Genomic DNA, 6,000 nt, shown 5'->3' with positions numbered 1-6,000 from the left:
CGCCGGGCCTTTAGGCAATTATATTCAAGGGAACAGAGGCATTTGGAAGCTATATTAATAATTAAAAAATCTGTTATGTCAAAAAGTCGAGCGGCTTTTTTTAGCTTCCGTAATTCTTAGTTGAAATAGAAAAGAATTATATGTTTTTGTTTTGTTTGTACAGCTATGTAAGGTTTATCTTTTGTGTTTTTTTTAAACATTGCTTGAAATTTTATTCAGCTTTTTAGATTTATCGTCTTCAAATATGTTTGTTCTGATAATTTAAGTCGTGTGACACCATCCTTTTATCATCACAACAGTTCACACCCGGTCGCCTTGGGAATAGCACTCGTAAATCCTCCTTTTGCAGTTACGTACGTTAACGATACTGATCACATTTTGATGACGTAATAATTGTACTTTGAGAGGTTGTATAGTTTTCTTTAATACTCTGATGACAGATATAAAATTATTTTATAGTCGTGCAAATAATTGTTGGAACATTTACACCTCTTAGAATATAATAATTTATGGCGTAAAACAGTGACGTTTTTGACACTTAACACCAAAATGCAGCTATTCTGATAATATAACGTTATTAGTAACATTTAAGAACATTGCTGCAACTCTTTCGTTCATTATAATGTCGACATAAAAACCATTTTTACTTAAATTAAGTTGAGTTGAAGAGGATTATGCCTACTTGTGGATTATGTTTCATATGTTCTTTTTTATATATACTCACATTAAAACATTTCAGATTCATCAGTATTTTAATTAAATTTATTTTTCAACAGTTTTAGGTCCAGATGTGTTCATGCTTTAAAATGGTTTACTGGTTAACAAACGATATCAAATGATGTACATCACCACCCTATTAGCTTTTTGTTGTTTCCCATTTTCCCCATCATTTACCTTTTAAAACAATTTACACTTTTCAACGATTAGCCTAGTAAGTAATTTCAAAACAGTTCTCCATAAATATCATCATGTATACTGATAATGAAATGAAATAAAGCAATACAATGTCTGAGTTTATGAATCAAGACATATAACAATAATTCGGGCCATCAAGAATTAAATTTAAAAAAAAAGGTGTTCTTTTATTGTGTAAGTAACCATGCTAGGTAAAACACAAGCTCCAAAAACAATCATGATACAACAACAACACAATAGATGTCAATTCAAAATAGCGTGTCTTGTATGTCGTTCGCTTAAAGGTTCCGCTCCAAGTTACCTGAGAGATATTCTTACTGTGCGGAATGTTTCTCGCAGTACTCGTTCAAGCACCAGTAATGTTAACCTGACAATCCCACGAACTAAACGAAAGACATTTGTTGCTGACCGTTCGTTTGCCGTAGCAGGACCCAAAATTTGGAACAGATTACCAAGTCACATTAAACACTTAGACGACTATAATCAGTTTAAAAAACATTTAAAAGCACTATATTTCAAACATATATTACGATACTAATTGATGTGAAGCGCCGCTGATTATAATTAAATGTTGTATAATGTGCGCTATACAAGTAATAATAATATAATAATAATAATAACATTCGGTTCACTTTCAGGAGTTTCACAACGTTATGTACCAAGGGTATTTGCCGATCGATTGATCAATCAAATTGACCTTATAAAAATCAATCGAATAAATATGTCAAAATAAACGGTAGAGAAAACAAGTAGAACATACTATGAATACGATTGTGTCAGTTTCAATAACATCTTAGATATATTGTATTATTTCAACTCACCGGTTTGTGTGCTGATATTTTTGTTTAGTTTGTCGGCTGATTTCAGGTTTCTCAATTGGCACACGTGGGATATAGGCCTAATCAAATTATGTATTCATAAAATCAGTAATTCTAAGGCTTGTCTATTTTTGCCTACTGATGACCTCAAAATGTAGATATATATTATCTGAATTTGGTTAAGTCGGTAAAATACTGTTATATCGTTTCTCTTATTCACCGACATTTCCACAAATTAACTTCATTCCTCTGATAGCAATGATACACGCTATCGTAGACTTTAATATTTCGACATTAATTTAGTCCTGATAATGAGATTAATATTACTTATTTTATTTTTAGCATTGCACATGGTACTATAAATGACCTTCCAAGTCTGATTGATTGCTTGATACTCACTGTTTTACTTTTACGATTCGTTGCATGACAGAGAGAATATGTCTTCAACAAGTCCATTTTGATATTATAGGCTTGATCGTAAACAGTGTTAAATTGAACTCTTTAATTGTTAAAATATTTAGAGTAGATGGAGTTATAATAAGTGTGATAAATAGCTTCTGAAATAATGGTTTACGAGATTAAATACCTTTGATTACAGTCTTGAAAGTGTACTATTTAGCTACGTCATCAACACATGTCAGCATTAATTTCCTAATTTTAATCATCTGTGGTCTTTTATCAAAACTATTTAGATGTTTCGTCAAAGTCTGTACGTGCTATTGCGTTAGTTTTGAATGTATGTATCTGTTATAGTTTGAAATCTATGTCACGATGTACTGTCTATTGTTCTTTCATTAGTAATTCTTTTACGGGGGAAGTGAATTAGAATTTGCAAAGTAATTCCAAACAATTTATTATTAATTTATGAAATTCCACGGCTGTTTTAAGTTCGCTTTGAGACGAATTTTATGTATTCATCCTTTATCATTTTGCTCAAGATAGCAGTTCGAAATTCAATCACAGCAGTTACTTTAATAACTGTACCATTAGTATAATAATTTAATTATAATTATAATGAAAAGAACTAGTTGAATTACTTACCGATCCGAGTAGAAATACATTATTCTAGGCCTAATATGTATATTTTTCATTACTCGTGCGGGGGTTATGGATGTAGTTATTGGACTCTAAAATGGGTTAAATGTAGTGGTAAACCCCTGATTTTACATTAAAATAATGTGCTTGTAACGTATAATTACAGTAACATAATTAGTGTGGCATAAACAACTCTACATGCAATAAACATTTCAGACGATAGTTATGACGCATGCGCAGTTATGAAACGGCCATTTGAAGATAGTGGAACCAACCGCCTAGCGGAATGCTGTCTTCGAGTTTCGGAAATATGTCTGTTGTGGATTTTTGATTGAAATAAATATTTTTTAACGTATTTTAGGTTTTTTTTAAACCGCTATCTCATTCTAAATGAGATAGGCCTATTCAGTTAATAATTAATAACATATGAAAAATCTGTGTTATTTAACTATTAAATATAACAACACTATTTTTATAATTAATAATGTTTTATTCCGACGACAGTTCAGTGAATAAACAGAAGTGTATCCAGGTGGTTAGGTTCATTCTTTAATAGTGGTTGATTTATTTATAAATGTCAATTATATTTTAGATTCAACTTCAAGTTTGAGAGATAACAATTGCTCGCTTCAATCTTGGCATAATCTGTCCCTTATAACGCTTACAATAACCAAACAACTTTTGAAAATATAAAAGATTTCCTGCCTGAGTTGGAATCAGTACTTTATGTAAGCCTGTCAAGATATTCTCACTTTATGTTCAGATTCATGACTCTTTGACAACAATACATTGTTGAACGCGATGACGTCTACACGCGGAAACTCAGCAGATGTTTTTGGTTGCTTGAGTCGGTTACGCGCCAATTTAGTTAAAAATTCCTCGCCTTTCTTAGTAAAAATAATAACTAATACTAATTGATACTTTAGTTCTTACTCTTTAGACACCAACGCATACCATTATTTCCTTCTCATTAAAAAGCCTCTGCCCGTATCGTGATTTTTGTATAATTATATTGATGTGAATACATGGGAATCAACCAGAAGTTTTAGTAGAAAAAACGATCAGTCCTGTAGTATCTTATATTAATCTTACTTATATTAACTATCATTACTGTTTGTACATGGTCCTTTAGCCTCTTCATTTCGAAGTGTAAACAGTTTAAGTAGCTTTATGGCTCTCATATGTTGCTTACTTACACATTTTAATCTTTGAAAAAAAGAAGTTCAAAATTATCCAAGAAGAGAACTGTTATTCTTAGTCTCATTCTGTATTTCTCATCTCTTCCAAATAATCCCAAGTAACACCAATGTCTTTAATTGATTTTAAGCACCAATGTTTATCTTTCCTGGTAGTGTTATATAATTAGCAAAATTAATTCTTGAAACAACGTCCGTTTCTTGAATTTTATTAATATTATATTTCCATGTAAATCATGTTTTCTAAACATTGCCATGTTTTCCGAAAACAACATGATGTGTGTTATGATTTCTGAATTTGATTGCTTGACACATGCTATTTCTGATGACAATAAGTCGATATATTGTAACCAAAAGGCCTACATTTATATGTATTTTTTCAATATAAATATTTTATTAATTTATTTTATGCATTTAGATAGAGTAAGCAAGATATTATATTTTGTGCGCATTGTCTATTATTACCTCGTGCAGTTCAGTATAATGTTAATCTTATCAGAGAAGAGTGAAGTTACAATTTCACTCTTAATTTTCACTGTTCACATTTTCACATTTCATATATTTTTGTTGCAAGAAAGATAACTTTATTGATCATTTATACGTTATGAATTACGTGTTATTGATTAAACAATCGAAATATCGGTTTATTGTAGCAACAACAAAAAACTTCGGTCAGTGCTTTCCAATCAAGATGTCGTCAGTAAAATTATAGATACAGCGTCTTAATATTGTTATGATCATTCGAACGCGCGCGCGCCATAATGTTACTGTGATACCACTGATAATTGTGCTAGATGAATACTGTTGCGTCACATTGTAAAGTTTCATAACAAATTGAATGGATTGACGTCAATGAAATACAAGTTAAGTGGTGTTTGTCATAAAGTTGTTGAAATTCAAAATAAATCAATTTTCAATAAAATAGTTTTATTTAAGTATTCTGATAACTTTTGTTCTTTGTGACACGTTTTCATATTATTTGAGAAACTGACGAAGCAGCACGATGAGACTACCTTTGCACAATGTTGTTTTTTTTATCCTATGTTGGTTCATCCTACTTTTATTTCCATCATTTTCATATAAATATAGTAATTTATACATATTTTTTCTAACATTGTATTTTTTTATCGTCTGTTTACATACATGATTTTGTTGTAATCATTTCTCTATCCGCAATGTTATTTAAGGTGCTAGTCTAGTCGTATACCTTCACATTGGTCTTTTCTTGTGCATTTGTGTATCAAAATAAATTAAAGTAAAATTGTATCACAATTGATATGGCCTTGCCAACATTTGATTAAGATCCACTCCCTTGTTGACTATTTCAAACCCTTTATCTTTTTCTAATTACCCCACGCGTTAATCGTATGCGTAAAGCACGCGTACCATGACGTCATTATTATAGATATTTTATCGAAAAGGATTGTTTCTTAACAAAGTTTATAATTTGTGCTAACTGTTTAAACGGTGAAATGAATATTTATTTTGTTTTGACCGGTAAGTAGGTCAGTATTATTAACTTTTCTATATTTGGTGAAAAAAATCTAAATTGAACGAACGTTTTGAGTTTATCCTTTTGTCACCAGCTATTGTTCGTGATCACAAAGGTTGTTTACAATGCGCGGAAACGTTTTCTCGATTATTTTACAAGAAAATTCTATTGATTCATTTTTATTATTCTAGTTAGTGTGGTAATATGATTAACAATGAGTAGTCATTACCATTTTGTTATACCGATAGCGCTGTATTAATTTTAGTTTTTGAAAAGGGTAAAATAATAATCACATACAAAGTTAAAATAACTTTACAATCTCACCTTTCAGAAATCAGTAGTTTAAAGAAACACTTTAGAATTTACTATAACCATTGAACATTTTTATTTTCAGAACTAAACAAAATCAGAAGAACAACTGAAACAACTAAACGACGTTTTTAGTGATTTGCTCCTTCTTCAGTAGACCTGTCCCTGGATGTGTTAAGCTTTATCTAGACTATTTTTATTTATTTTTTATTTATTTAATAACATCTTTATACAG

This window comes from Antedon mediterranea, chromosome 5, assembly GCF_964355755.1.
Source record: "Antedon mediterranea chromosome 5, ecAntMedi1.1, whole genome shotgun sequence".
Taxonomy (NCBI): Eukaryota; Metazoa; Echinodermata; class Crinoidea; order Comatulida; family Antedonidae; genus Antedon; species Antedon mediterranea.
Note: the sequence above shows the minus strand (reverse complement) of the source record.